The sequence below is a fragment of the Fringilla coelebs genome (genome assembly GCF_963513975.1).
Source record: "Fringilla coelebs genome assembly, chromosome: 21".
NCBI lineage: Eukaryota > Metazoa > Chordata > Aves > Passeriformes > Fringillidae > Fringilla > Fringilla coelebs.
Window position 1 is genome coordinate 11364597 of NC_140047.1, and position 15105 is coordinate 11379701.

The 15105-nt window shown below is 46.5% G+C and overlaps 1 protein-coding gene across 2 annotated transcripts in view; it reads left to right on the top strand.

Annotated features, from left to right (window-relative positions):
- The first annotated feature begins 465 nt into the window (after window positions 1-465).
- NEK6 (NIMA related kinase 6) overlaps window positions 466-15105 on the top strand; it is a 43259-nt gene continuing 28619 nt past the window's right edge. The window contains exon 1 of one of the 2 annotated variants that reach the window (XM_084219570.1): window positions 466-581. The gene's annotated coding sequence lies outside the window, so the exon portion shown is untranslated. The remainder of the gene's footprint in view (window positions 582-15105) is intronic. The other variant, XM_084219571.1, reaches the window with a different exon arrangement.

A 15105-nucleotide genomic window follows, 5' to 3' on the forward strand; every position in this document is an offset into this window, starting at 1 on the left:
ATCTATGTCGAGTATTCATACATGTCTTAATTTGCAGATTGAGGATTTTCTATCCCAAAAGCTGGACAGATTTTGGAGCCCAACCCGTTCAGGCCGGTTCGTGCAGGAACTCGGCTGCGCCGCGCTTGAGGCCCGAGGCTGCGAAATGCCTGGGCCGTACCCACGATGGGGTCCCGCTCCCAGCCGAGCGGCCCCGGCCGCCCTCCCGCAGCCCCGGCGGGAGGGGATCCCGGGCCCGGGGAGCCGGGGCGGGGGAGTCGCGGGCGCCCGTTCGGTCGCGCGGGGCAGCGCCGCGTTGCGGGGCCGGGGCGCGGCGGGCGCGGGCGGCGCCGGAGCCCCCGGGGCCGCTCCAGGTGCGGGGCCGCAGGTGGCGCCGAGCGCGCACGCGCCGCCCCCCGCGCGCGGCCCCCGCCCGGCCTGCGTGGCAGCGGCGGCGCGCGCGCCCGCGCGGCGGCGCGTGCGCGGGAGCGCGGGGCGGGCGCGCGCGGCGAAGTTCCGTGCGGGACGCGGCGCCGCTCGCTCGGTCCTGCGGGGCTCCCGCGCCCCCGCGCCGGCACCGCCGCGCCTCCGCCGCGCCGCAGGTGAGCACACGGGGCCCGGCGCTCCGTCGGGCCGGGCCGGGCCGGGCCGCGGTGTGCGCCCGCCCGCCGCGGGCCCCGGCGCCGCGCGGCGCCTCCGGGCAGCCCCGGCAGGGCCGCGGGACCGAGCGAGGGGCGGCGGGGGGATCGAGCGGCCGCGCCGGCGGGGCCGCCGGGGGCCGTGCGGGAGCGGGGGGTCCGGGCCGCGGGGCCCGCACGTGCCCGGGCGGGAGCGGGAAGCGGCCGGGAGCGGCACCGGCCGGGTCAGCCCCGCCGCCGCCGGACGGGCCGAGCGTCGGCCTTGCGACTTGAGCAAAGTTGAGACCGTGACACAAACACGAGCGTTTGCGCGCTTCGGTGTCGCTCGGAGGGCTTGGGGAGGTTTGGGGGGTTTTCCATTTCAGCAGCTCTGCTCCGAGCCCACGCTCCCCGCAGGAGCCGTTCCTGCCCCGCGCCCCTCCGAGCGCCGCTGCCCCCCCGAGCCCGGGATGTGCTCGTTTGTCTCCTCGGTGGGGCTCCCGGGGTTGGCGCAGAGAACCCCAGGGTGTGCGGGAGGCCCCGAGACCCTGCCTGGCTGTTTCACGCTGGGGTCTCCTGAGACCGATCCTGGCGATTCCCTGGTCCCGTTGCCGCTCCTGGGGTGCGCTCTGCCGCGCTCTCTCCAAAGGTGCGAACCCGCGGTAACCCCAGTGCCGGAGGATTGCACATGGCTTTGGAGAGAGCACATGGTAGAGCTGAACTATCAAATACCATCTTTTCCCTCCAAAGTGTGATTTATGGTTGGTTAGAATAACGGTGAATTTCTGAGCCCATCTGTTTGTCTGCCTGTTCGCACACATGGAATAGCTCTGCCCATGGTGATTGCCTATGGCATTATTGCAGGAGAAGTAGTTTGATCGGAAATATTGTAGCAATTAGAAGTCCAGTGATGCAAGTTCCTGACACATTGTGACTGTCTTGCTGTCAGTTCTGTGTCTCCTTTAAAAGTTCATTTTTTTTGTGAATCACTGTAAGCAACCGTTTAACTTCTGCAGCATTTCTACAGCTTTCACATTTGAGACATCTCTTGACATTGAGTCAAACTCTTTCCACTGTTATTTTTTTCCTGTAGACATTCTTTGTAACAGTCATATTCTGTTAAGCAATAACAGAAAAAAAGAAGGAACTGCTTTCAGATAAGACTGTTGCTGCCTGTTTCCTCTGGCTCTGAGTCTTAGAGACCTAAAAAAATGGGAGCTGTGAGAAACTTTTATTATGGAAAATGAGCATCTTCTGTGGGAAGTGAGATTGTAGTTGGAATGTGAGTGACTGCTATCCCCCCAAAGGAGTTGTCAGAGCAGAACCAAACTTTTTCTTTCTTAACACCTGTGATGTATAAAATGTTTCTGCTTGTTTAATTTTCCCCTCCTTCCTCTGGAATTCTATCTTTTGACAAATAGGTATTTTGTGAGAGAGGATGGATGCATAATAGGAATGTTTTTATATACCTTTTCAAATTCTTCACTGTTCATTTTGTTGGGAGAAAACCAGATGAAGATGAATAGTTTGAACCCCAAACCCATATTGGGAAACAGGTTTTTTTTTTTGCAGTACTTGCCGTCTATGATCCTGCCTGAAAAGTTGTAGGTCAGTCTATAACACTGAATTATACATTGAAAATATTGAGCCCACACTGGCTTTTTCTCATTTCTTGCAGTTATTGAGGCTGTACTGGAGAAAACAGAGATTCTGAGGCTTCTCTTGCAGTGTGTTTTTGGGCTTTATTCACACCTACCTGTTGGATCTGAAGGGCTCTTGCAATGGCTTGGAAGAGGTTTTTACATATTGAATGAGCTGTTGTTTACTCAGAGTAAAATGAGTATTTTTTGTTTGAATGGAGGTAGGAGACAGAAATGCCCATGTGGGCTTTTCTCCTGCTCTGCCTCTGCTCTCATAGCTGTAAGATGGGGGTGGTTACCAACAAGTCCCCTTCCTGAACACCTGCAGCTTTCTAGATGTGTAAAGGATTAATTAGTGGATGTATTTTAGCCTCTTTTCTTCCTTTATGTGATGTGAAGTGTATTTGACCTCAAGGCTACGAAAAATGTATAACAACCAACCTTGCAGAACAGACCAACCCCTGTGGCTGCAGCAGCCAACAGCTGGGCAGGTGGGAAAAATCAAAGGTATTCAGTCTGAATTTAAAGTGAGAAAAAAAGGAACTATGGCTGGAGGAGCAGAGGAAGTACTTGCAGGAAGATTTCAAAAATGAAATGACGAAAGTGGAAATCTGAGCCTTGTAGGACATTTGCTTTGTCCTCAATGAAAGCTTAGATGGGTTCTTAGGGAAAATTAATTTAATAGCCCAACTTGTGCTTTAGTTTTTGTCATTCTGACTTGCTTTTCTTAGAGGTTCATGTTGCAAAGGAGGTTGTTTATGGTGAACTTCAGCAATGAGAACACTAAGTACATGGAACCTCGTTTTAGAAGCTGGGCTCACCTTCACCACTGAACAAACCTGTTTCTAATTGCAACTTCCACAGTTTTACAACAGCTCAGCACTTGTATAGTCAGAGAGTGGTCGTGATGCTTTGTATGGTTTGAGCAAGGAATTATGGTTCTGGAAGTCGTGAATTGCCATTCTGCCCATGACACACACTCCTGCATTTGCCTTGGAAACTCACTGAACCAGTCTGTTTTACCTTTTATGGGCAGATGGTGACTAACCCTGTACACCTCCCCAGGTGCTTGACTGGGGTGTTTTTAGGAAATTATGTGGTATGTGTCCTTGTAGCCAGAATAAATACAAGATGCAGGAAAAAGCCTTGTAATATTGAAGGCAAAATTTTAATAGCCATGCAGCTGAAATATAGTTTATAATGGCCTTGATACCACTTGTCACTGAAGATGCTGAAAATGTAGCAATGGTGAGCTGCTCTGCTCCTGGTTGTGGGACAGGCATGATAGCAGAGGAGGCTCTGTGCCTGTGCCACACTCCATGGACTGGACAGAGTGGCCTTTCCCAGTACAGAATCACGTGGAAGCTAAAGGTTGTCTAAAATGGGCAAAGTGAACACTGTCCTTTTAAAGGCAGAGGCCTTGAAAATAGTTTTTTCTGTTACCAACCGCTGTTAAGCTGTGTTTGTTGTACTCACCCTTTGTAAAGCTGTCAGTACAAGCACATGCCAGTACTCAGCAAGGGCCCTGCTGCTCTCCACTGGCAGGTCAGGGAGCACTCTGGGAGATAAGAGCAGCTTATCTCCAGCTGATGGGAGCAGTGGGGAAGATTCGGTGTGTCAGCACCAGGCAGTCTGAGTGGCTGGGCTCATGTCACTCAGCTGCTGCTGCTGGACTGGAGGGTTCCCCTGGTGTTCCCAGGCTGCCATTCCCCATCCTGTGGGCTGGCTCAGCTCACAGTGAACTGCTGTAAAACCGAGGAACCAGAAGGAGCTCGATTAAATAAGAGAGTTGAAGGCTTGGCTCTTTGTGGCTGCTGGAAGGGCAGGTGGTGCTTTCCCAAGCTGTGTCCTTGCCTTTCCCGTGGTGGGACTGGTGCACTGAGGGATCCAAGCCTGCTTTTGGGGACTGGGATGTGTGCCCTGGGGACAGGCTGGAGCCTGAGTCTCTCCACTTGTGAATTCCATGTTTCACTGCAGAGCTGTGTCTCTAAAGTTTAGGGGGAGGAAAATGTAGTATCTAGGAGGTGAAAGAAGAGTTCAAAGTGTTCAAACCGAGAGGTGATGTTGGCCCAGCCAGTATTTTCTTTTTGAAGAAAAAAAAAACAGAAGCCAAAACATTTGCATGCAGAATCTAGATTTAGGTCTGACTTGAAAGTCATAGTGCTTTTTGGAATTGTTGCAGTTGTGTCTAAATTACATAGAAAATTAAACTGCATAAAGTACTTCAAAATTTTTTTCTTACAGGTTTTGGGGGTGGTGAGGAAGTATGTGTTTCTAAAGCCAGACTGGGAGCTGCTGTCTGGAGTTGGCTGAAATGTAGGACGGGTAGAACTGAGGTTCTGAGTGTGTGACTAAGTGGCAGTTCTAGAGCCTGGAAGCAAAGTTTTGTTTAAAACCAGAAAAGCACAAGGAGTTATTTTTAAGAGTGGTTCAAATGCAGAAGCCTGTGAAGTTGTCAGATCTTTTCACAGGTAGAGAAGTATTTTTCTATCTTGACATATTTTTTATATGCACCTTGAATTGAATCAAGATTACTTCAAGTTCTAACCTGTTCTAAGTATTTAAACATCTGGACTCACTGTAAGCACCATCGCTGTCCAGACATGAGAGGCCTCTTGGATTGTTTTTTCAAATTTTAAAATATTTCAGCAAAAAGCTGTATTTTCTATTCTGTTAAAACAGTATATGTAGTTTCCAGTGTTAAAACTTGTGACATGGCTTATAACATGGCATGATACAGTAAATTGCAAATCATTTTACCTGTCAGTACAATTAAAGAAATTAAATTTCTAAATTATTTACTTCAGCTTGGTGCTACTTTAAGTGTCTGCTATCAGAGATTCCAGGCAGTGAACAGCTGTCTGTCGCAGATGGGAGAGGAAAAAACCCCTTAGCTTCTTCCTTCTGAAAAGGTTTCCATATAAACCCTGTAGTAATGTAATACAACCTTTTAGTCAAATTTGAGTTTCCTGTTACACGTTTAAGCGAACCGACAGCAGACTCGTATCTATTTGAAACCAAGTGGTGTAAGTGAATGCAACCTTGGGAATTTTGTACTCCAAAGCATTCTTGAAACCTCACAGATGCTTGTTGAGCAGTCAGATGTATTATTTATTGCATCTTTAAAAAAAAAAAAAAAAGGCCTTGCAGGTAGTTCAGGACTTCTATAGTCTGCTGTGTTTTGGTAAGATCAGGTGGTATTGTCCTCCTGTCCTTGCACTGTGTTTCACCCAAGAAAATCAGGTAGTTTAGAAACTATCAGCAAATCCACATTTCTAGTTGAGTCTAGGTATAAGTAAGTCAGAAAAAAAGTAGGTTTAAGGTTGAATGTTTTCTGCTAAGATTTTGAGCTGGCAGAAATTGAGGTTTTGCACAGAACTGCATGAAGTTTGGGATTATAAATTGGATGTGCTAGTTCATTGTTCTGTGAGCTAGTTCACCATGGCAATTATAAACTTATTAAAATAGTTATGACATGTCAAATCACAAAGTGCAGAAGATGGTAAGATCATTCTTTTTAAATGACAAAGTTGTTGCTGCTGTTGGCGTCTAGCTGTCTCCTTTATAGTGATTTCCTTGCTGTCTTGTTTTAACCCCTCTGGACTATTTATAGGCATTTTACAGTTCTTAATCACTTCTTAAAGTTTTTGTATTTATTTGTTTTGCGTGACTTTGGTCTCCAGTTCTGGACTCCAACCTTTGAATTGTGCTTCACATGATGAATCAAAGTATGTTCCAGTCCATCCCCTGCCCTTGGACAGACCTTGGGCGCCAGTCTGGACAGATAAATGCATTTGATTTAGGAAGGCAATTAATTTTGTTATTTTATCAAAGCACTGACTGGTTTGGGTTGTAGTGTGAAGCTGTTGAGTTTTCCCTGTCAGGAGCAGCAGTCCCTGCTCACCTCAGCTCCCTGGGGCTTGATGTGGCTGCACCTCTGGGTGGGCTCATTCCCGTCCAAGGCGTAAGAGGCTTTTTTCTGAATTCAGCAGATGGACGGATGGATTATTTGTATAACATCACTTGGAAATGGTGTTGAAATGTTGATTTCCCAAGTGTGGAGATGCTGCTGTTCCAGAAACCCTTTTTGAAAGCGAGCCCTCTTAGCGGGCAGGATGACCACTGCTCCTGATGTGGTCTTGTTGGCGGCAGGAAGACATATGGGGGTGTATGAACTCAAACCTCTCCCACACCAGCCAAGCCGGAGGAACCAAGGGTGAAAAACCCGAGTGTGGCAGTGTGGAGAAAAGGGCAGAGATTCCCCTCAGAGCAGCGTGATAACATTTTGCACTGCACAGCACCTTCCAAAACCAGTGGCTGTCAGTGTTCCCTCCAGCCAGGGCAGCACTGCCAGCAGACCTGAGGGACCTTCCAGGGGAGGTTTCACAGTCTTGTTTCAGTGCATCCTCCCACCTTTCAGCCCAAACACCCTTCACTGTTTGATGTGGTGGGACTCTCTGGGACTGGTTGTGCTGTCCCTTTGGGGGAGGCTGTTGCCATCCTGCTCCTTCACGCAGTGTCTCCAGATGAATCACGATCTCCTCACCACGTGGGTGGTATTGCAGGGACCAGAAACCGCTCTGATAAGGGCTGTGACCCGGTCCCAGCTCAGCCTGCTGACAGAGCAGGTGTTGCTCCACACCCTGGGGAGGATTTGCAAGTCTTTCATTTTGCAGAGCTCAGTGACAGATCCTGTTCTCCAGTTACTTTTGTCATTGGGTCTTTGGGAAGCCCGCTTGCTGTGAGGTGGGAAGTATCCACCAGCCTGTTAAAAACTCATGGTGTGCATGGAGTGGAGTTTTAAGTCCCTGCTGACAGGAAAAGTGGGTGCTGGGTAGTTGGGACTGCTGCTTCTGAGAGCTGGGAAGCTGTGGGGTGGCACAGCCCGAGCTCTTTCACCCCTGCTCGGTGGTCTCACTTCCCACACTGCCACTGTCTCCTGCCTCAAGTGGTCCAGGATAATGTAAGTTCCAATTTTTCTTCTTTCCTTAGAGCCAACTGTCCCCTTTGACTTGGGAGAGTAACTTTTTTCTTAACTTGGTGATTTTTAAACTGGAGTTGGAGAGGAAAGTCCCTGCAGAGGGTGCAGTAGTTGGGGAATGCCCACCTACAGCACAGATGACAGCTTCAAAGTACATTCAGTATGATCCTTTCAGGAATTTCTGTTGAAGTGTCTTGTCCTGTTCTTAACCTTGTGGACACTTGTTGCTGCCATCCTGAAAAGGCATGAGTTTTCTCCATGTTGGAACATTTTGTTTCCTGCATAGGAACACTCTGAATGTGAAGCCTTTCTTGGAGGGTTTGTGGTGGGCTCTGGTTCTTGAGGCAAATCTCTGTCATTGCAGTGAGGAGATGGGGAGAAAAGCTGTAGGTATTTTCTTTCCTCAAGAGTAGGGTTTCAGGCTACACAGATGCCAAACATGAACACAAAAATTCCTTCCTCTTTCATGGAGATTCTGATTAATTCTTTGTGCTGCTGGTGTTTCATTAGCTCTTCTATCAGAGTTGTAAAAAAATGAGAGTCTCAGAAATATTAAATTGTAACAAAACCCCCCAAAAAACAATTAAAAGGTTTTAAAAAACATGACTGTATTTTAAGGAACCAAGTAAGTCACAACTGAGTGTCTATGTGCCACCCTATAATCAGTGGGGAAACCTAAGGAGTGACTCTCAGCTGTCACTGTATTAAGAAGCAGTGCTGCCTTTTGTGGAGTCTGTATATACTGAACTCAGGGCCATGGAGTAAATATTCTTGCTGTGTGTTCATAATCATTCTACTTAGAGTAAGCGCTTCTTGGGTGGGTATTACAAACCTGTTAATCTTTATGGTATTTATAGGGTAATTTTTAACTCTCTTGAGCTCTTTACTTCCTTGTGGGTCAATTACTCAATTTATAACATTGTGTCAGATGTAAGAACTTTACCATCCAAGAGTAAACAGTGTTGGGGATGGTTCTCTACCTGTGTTTGCACTTAGTTCTTTGTATATTAAGGTATGCAATAACTTATTCTGTGACTGACTTATTGGGATTTCTTTTAGTTCCCCTGGTTTGTGCTTTGAAGTGACTGTAATGTCTTATTTTAGCTTTTCTGCTTCATCACTAATGCAGGAAGAGGGACTGTTCTGCTTTGCGCTTGCTTTGCCATGTGGCTTCCAACTTCCCTGGTCAGGCATAGCTGCACCTGGATTTTGCTGGACTTGAGAAATTTCCTTTGATGAGTTGTAGTGTGTTATTCACAGGTATTAACAGGGTGTCAGCACTGGAGAGATTGGGAAAGAAATGCAGGCTGGGCAGGACTCTTGTTTCCATGAGTAAGCTCATGGTTTTTAATAATCTCATACTACTGAGTTTATGCTTCAACACTGAAGCTTATTAGAGCAATAGAAAATTGTTACAGAGGGCAGAATACAGTGGGAAATGTGATTTATCTCTCATACAGAGCTTGCACATTTAGTTATAATTTTCTTGAAAGGTTAATTCCCAGCTTCTCTTCAGAACATTCTGTGCAGGCCTTTCTGTAGGGGAAAAAAATTGGACCCAATTTAAATAGACAAGTCTTGTGAATCCTGAAAGAATTTGGGCATTTAGCCCAGGAAAGGGAGAGTTCTCTGCAAGAACTTCATTAACCCTGTCTGTCATCAAAATAAGTAATAAAAGTAGCTCTGCAGACATAGTAAAGAACAGATCTTCTTTGTTTTACCCTGTGGCCTTGATCTGCAAGGTACTGGTAAATGAATCTTGTTCTTTAAGGACAGCTGTGCCTGTGTGGGAAGGGAGATGGAGATGTGCTGCATGCAGGAATATAGAAGTGGGGATATGAACTAAAGAGCTGCATTAGTTTTTGGAAAACTTGTGCCATCGGTTCCAGGTACTCAGGAATGTGCAGGGAAGCTGACTTTCATTTAGTAGCAATATTGATAATGCAGTCTCACTCACTCACTTTTCTGCCCCAGTTATGTTGGGGCGGAAAACCCACAGACGCTATTTCTAGCATAGCTATTTTTGTAAGTAGAGAAATGTTAAATATTTTTATGTGGAGAAGAGTTGCTGCTTCCGTTTAGCTGCTGCTTGCAGGATCCAGATGCTGTGAAAGCACTTCCTGCGATGCCAACATCTGGCTGCCTGCACATTTTGGGTAGAGTTTTATGAGGTAGCTTTGAAGTTGCTTTTGGATTTGAATCACATGAATCTTTGGATTGGCTGGACTGCACAATTCTCAGCATCATTTCCTTTTCCTTCCGATTATGGGAAATGTAAATACTTCAAGCTGTTGTTCTGATGTTTTGAAGTTGGGGGAACATATATCTCTATTTTCCTCCATTCCTTTTCCCAGGATTAGAGATATAATTTGAGTCTTTAATAGCCAACAGCACGGCTGTAGAGAGAAGCTGCATGAACAGAGTTGGTTCCAGCAGGTTTTGTGGATTTTGAGCCCATCTGACATGGGCTTCTCTCCTACTTTGATCTACCTTTCTCAAACATTTCAGAAATTACAGCAGTATTTCAGAAGTATTTTTGTGAGGTTTGCTTAATACTTCTTGAGTGCTTAGAAGTGTTCTAATTAAAAGATATTTGTAAGTGCTAAGTGGTGGTGTTTCCAATCATATATGTACATAAAGATTTATAGAAAACTTTGTTAAACTTTCTGAGGGCGGGCTGGGCTGAATGGATGCCACGGTCAGGGTTTGGCCCTGTAGCAGCACAGCTGATTAAAATATTTTTTTTTGAACTTTGGATCTTAGTTCTGGTTTTGTCTTAGTGGCTTAAGATGGTCTGTTCACTTGTGCTCCTGTGTGGGATGGGTGGTCACTAAAGGTGTCTGATAGGAACCAGCTGTGGAAGCAGTTTGGAGTCTTTGTTGTGTCTGGTAGAAACTTATTTTAGGGGTTGGTTTACATTGAGGGGTTTCACCATAGCCTCAGAACAATCCATCTGCCCGAGTGCTTGAGTTTTGACTCTCACTCTTGACGAGGGTTTTTCAGATGTTGCAGGAGAGTGGAGCTGTATTTCAGCTGTCATTGTCACCTGGCTGGGGGTGCAGTGAGATGCTTCCCTCCTGTGCCAGGAGCCAGCCTGGAACGGAGGTGGTGGTGCTGGTACAGACAGTGTGTGTTCCATGGGATGGGACTCATTTCAGTTAGCATTTAATGATGTGAAAGTGTCTGGCAGTTTCTGTGAACATTTACGTTATGAATATATTTCCAGCCTATATTTAATCTTCCCTTCATCAGAAATGAATGAATTCCAAGAAGGATAACAGAAGTGTTCTTAAATAATTTGGCTTCGTGTTTGAAAGCTTTATTGCATTATAAATTAAAACGTGAGCATGTTGTCGCATGCTTGGTAAGCACTACAGTAAAATTCCAGGTAGATTTGGTATGTGTTTGTGTTTGACATGTGTTTCATTACCAGCAGTGGTGGCCTGAGAGATCTGGCTCTAATGGTTCAAAGGTGATAAAAATGAATACAGTGAATTTTCTGGATGCCTCAAAATTGCAACTGCAAGAATATAAATTAAGGTTGGCTTGTTACTTTACTGAAACTCATCTAAGTGAAAACTGGTAGGGGAAGAATGCAACCTGCTGTTGCTGTACCATGGTCACAGTATCACCTCTCTTCACAGGAAGTATTGTCCCTTTAAATGCTGCTGACTGCTGTCCATCCTGAGTTTTGGATGTGAATATGTATTTGATGTTTACATCCTACACAAACATCACACATAAATATTTACATGTAGTGTTTACCAGGAAATTGAGTGCAGTGAAAGAAGGGGTGGGAATAGTCCAGTTAAGCTGGTGAGAAGGGACATTTACCTTAAAATATGAATCACCAAGTGCTCTTGGCACCGATCCTGGAGCTGTTTAATAGGAGCCCTGTGAAACCATCCCTTGGAATGGATGGATCTGCAGAGCATCTGAACTGTGTCCAGAAGACTTAGACAATTATGGTTTTTGGTTTAGGACCAAGTTCTAGGGAGCTGGTACTACAACACAGGAAAAAAACAACCAAACAAAACCCAACCCTTAACTCAGTTAAAACTTCTAAAACTTAAAACTAAAATTAGAAGTCAGCTGCCTGCCTACCTGGTGAGAGATGGGCACTTGAAATGTTCTCTCAAAAGTGTTGTATTAGCTCAAGTGGCATCCTCAAACACAGTGATCCAGCCAAGAACACTCTGCCCAACCTTGCTATTTTCAAGCCATTGTACTAGGTTTTTCCCCAAGCTGGAAGACAGAGTGTTTGAAGTTATATATCTTGCTGCTTAGAATGGGAATATGGACCTGACTTGGGTGTAGGTAGTGATTTGAAACAGTGGGATGTTTCATACAGTTAATTATTGGCAGGAAGCATTTGTTTTATTGACATCCACAGAGAGATGACTCTGCGTAGCTTTAAATAGTTGACTTAATGTCATTTTGCTTCTAGGTATGGAACAGTGAATTATGGTGTCTGTCACAGCATTTGTTTAATGAGTATCAGTTGTTGACAGGGTATGAAAAAGCTCCAGGGCTTTTCAGCCATTTCACTAAAACATTCTCAGTTAGGGGATTTGGGGTCTTTGAGGAGCCCATCCCTTACTGGCTGTTGAAAATCTGGTTTGCACAAAGTCTTAACAGAAACCTATCTGCATCTGCTCTCAGGGTAAATCCAACCCTCTGAAATGTGAGGTGTGACTAAACCACCATTCTTCTCTTCAGTGGTCAATTTGTTACAAGGACCCTCATCCTTCCCAGGGGGCTGCAGATTGCAGGTAACTCACGCTGTAATGTTTGTGTGTGTGACTATAAATGCAGTTTCATCGTGATGCGAGGCCTGAAATTCAGAAGCTGTTTCTGGGTGATTTACTAGACTCTGTTTAACAGTTTTTGCTTGAATTCCCTCAGTGCAGCCAGAGCTGTTGGTGAGAGAGGCTCCAGTCCCTCTCACAGGGCAGGGGTGGCCATGCTGTGACCACTACCCTCCACAGGCAGCTCTTGCTGGGAAGTTTTTTACCGAATCACATTCTCGTAACTGTGCTCTTGCAGTGTTCTCTGCTCAAGCATTTCAGTGCCATTCCTCGTGTTGTTTCATTTAACATTCATAGTCTTTTTTTTTTTTTTTTCAGTGTTGGCAGGTGTGTATTTCACATTAACATGAGGGGTTTTTTGGATGTTAGACTGCTATTTGCTTATGGTAATTTCCAGTCATCATAAGGTGACTGTTGAGAGAGATGAGCAGAGAGGAAAAAAATTGTCAGGCATTTACAGTAAATACTCTCTGCTTTTGGAAACGCTGTCAGAAGTTTAATTGTTAGGTTCAAGTAAGTTTGTCATGTGCCAGACAGAATCAGTCTGCTGTAATGAACGGGTTACGCACTTCACCAGCAAAAAGGGAGAGTGAGAAACCAAGGGATGCTCAGGATTTCCTGTCACCTTGCACTGCAGAAGGAACAGGGTAGGCTTTTTAACCTAGCCTGTAATTAGGTTTTGCATGGAAGCATATATTACTGTGCTCGCTTTGCCAAAGCTCTTCAGTATGATGGATGAGATTTAAAGGTTGATCTGACTAAATTGCAATGAGAATACTAACGACAAAGATATTTCTGTTGTGAACTATTCCTACCAGGCATCATAGCTGTGACAGAAATGGTGTAAAGTAATGGACAATAAAAGTCACTTGAAAATGATACTCTCCTAGGATTGGGCTGCCTTCCCCAGAGCACATACCCTGAACCACAGTGATAATGTAATCATAAGCCCAGATCATCATTTAAATATACAGGTAATCTCATAGAGCATCCTGGCAGATTTATTTTATGAGCAAGGAAGAGGAAGAATATTATTGGGCAGTAGAGAGGAAGAAAGTGGTGCTGATGTGGTTGTGTTTATTCTGTAAAACAGTTTGCATTGCTCCAGCCTTTGGGGAGCCTGCAGTGAGCAGCACAGTGGCTCCAGGAGGAGTGGCAGCCTGGCTCCCAGGGCAGCGCATCCCTGTGGGTATCGCAGCCACCTGGGGGCCTGCTGGGTGTGCCCTGCTGCATTTCAGTCTCTGGCGACTCCCTGTGTGTGGTAAAAGGTGGACATGTGTGCACTAGGTTGAGTCGTGTACTTGACTGGTTTTAATCAACTTGTGGATTTCTGCATATATGACTTGCTGTTTTGTTTCTGTTTGTTTTACACAAGATACCCAAATAGACCTGCTTGGCTCCCCCCACAAGTCCCTGTGTAGGGGGATAATAGAGGCATACAGTAATTGAGGGGAAAAACAGGTTTGTGTAGGTGACATATCTGTGCTACAACACTCAGTTGTGTGTGTGTGTGTGTGTGTGTGTGTGTGTGTGTGTGTGTGTGTGTGTGGTGGGCAGCAGCAGGGCTGAGCACGGGCACCCAGAGCAGCTGGTGTGTCTTGCAGGAAGGTGAAAAGTGCTGGTACAGAAAGCAGTTGTAACGCTGAGCACAAGCTGCTGCTTTGCTGCCTGCTCAAGAGGTGCATGGTCCTGTCATGTTGATTATACATCTGGGAGCAAATAATTTGGCCTGCAGTTGAGTTGGAGGCATCCTGAGACACATGGTGATACCCGATCAGACTGGTCACAGCTGCTTCACCGAGGAGCACCCGGGGCACCAGGGCGGCTGGGACTGAATGCCAGGATGCTGATGAGGTTCTGCTCCTTAATGAGTGTCTTGTAACTAATGATCCTGGCCTTTGCTACCAAGTGCCCTGGGCTCTTCTGCCCTGAGAATCCCACCTGTCAGGTACCTGGAAGGTATCAGGGGTTTGATGGGATTTTGTGTTTTGCTCTCTACTGATTAGGTGTATGGACACTGGTACCCAGAGAAGAATTGCAACTGGGGATGTGGCGGGGGAGCTGACTGCACAAGAGGGGTTTTTTTCCCCCTGTATTTGGAAAAACTCCAGGTTACCTGTGAGTGGCATTGCATGGAGTAATAACTGTACAGCGGTAAGGTGACAGTAGTGTAGGAGAAAAGGAGCTGTTCATCCCATGTGGGTTGTGGCCATTTTTCCTGTGATGGTAATGATGATTCTGTTCTTTTGTTCACTTTCTGGAAAGGTGTGTGATGCTTCATGCAATTTAAAGATGTTTTGATTTACAATCATAGTCAAGACTCAATGTGAAAACGTGTGATACTGCAGAACTCTGTAGGAAATTTGGAATAAGGAATAAAAGGAAAAGTGCGGAGCTAAGACAACGCCAAGTAAAAATGGACCCGCGTTAAGAGCGTACCTTGTAGGTTTTCTGATGCAGTGCAGTGCCTGTGTGTTGTTGGCTGCTGTTTGAAGATCCTCTGTGAAGCCCCTTCCCGGGGATTCCCCTTCTCTCTCCCTGTGCAGTGCCAAAGCCTGGAATAGCCCAGCTGACAGCCTGGGCAGGACACGCTGTCCCGAGGTGTCAGCGGGCTCGGTGCTGTCATGTGAGCTCTGCTGGATCTCTTTTCAAAGCTGCTATTTTGTTCTTACTCCTTCCTCTGCTTCCAGCTGCAGCACTTCAAACAAGCAGCGCCCGAGCACAGGTCCTGCTCGTGGCAGGTGGGCTCTCCTGAGCTGTGAGCTGCCTGCCCCTGGTGCTCCCTCACAGCCAGGGATTGCTCCTTGAGTTTCCTTAGGGCCCCTTGGGGCTGCCCAGACCGGGCTGTGATCAGGTCATTCAGGTTCCCATGTCCAGAAGTGAATCCCTTCCCTGTTTTTGAGCGTTAGTCCTTTGGAAGGCAGGGCACAGTGGATGCCCAGTTTGATCAGTGTTGTGCTCTGACACTTCAGTGGCACTGCCTGGACGTGTCTCTGTGCTGGGAAGGTGGCATGTCCGGGTTCTTGTGTTGGAACCAGGGTTTGCTCTGTGCCTGTGGGCTTGGAAGAGAGAGAACAAGT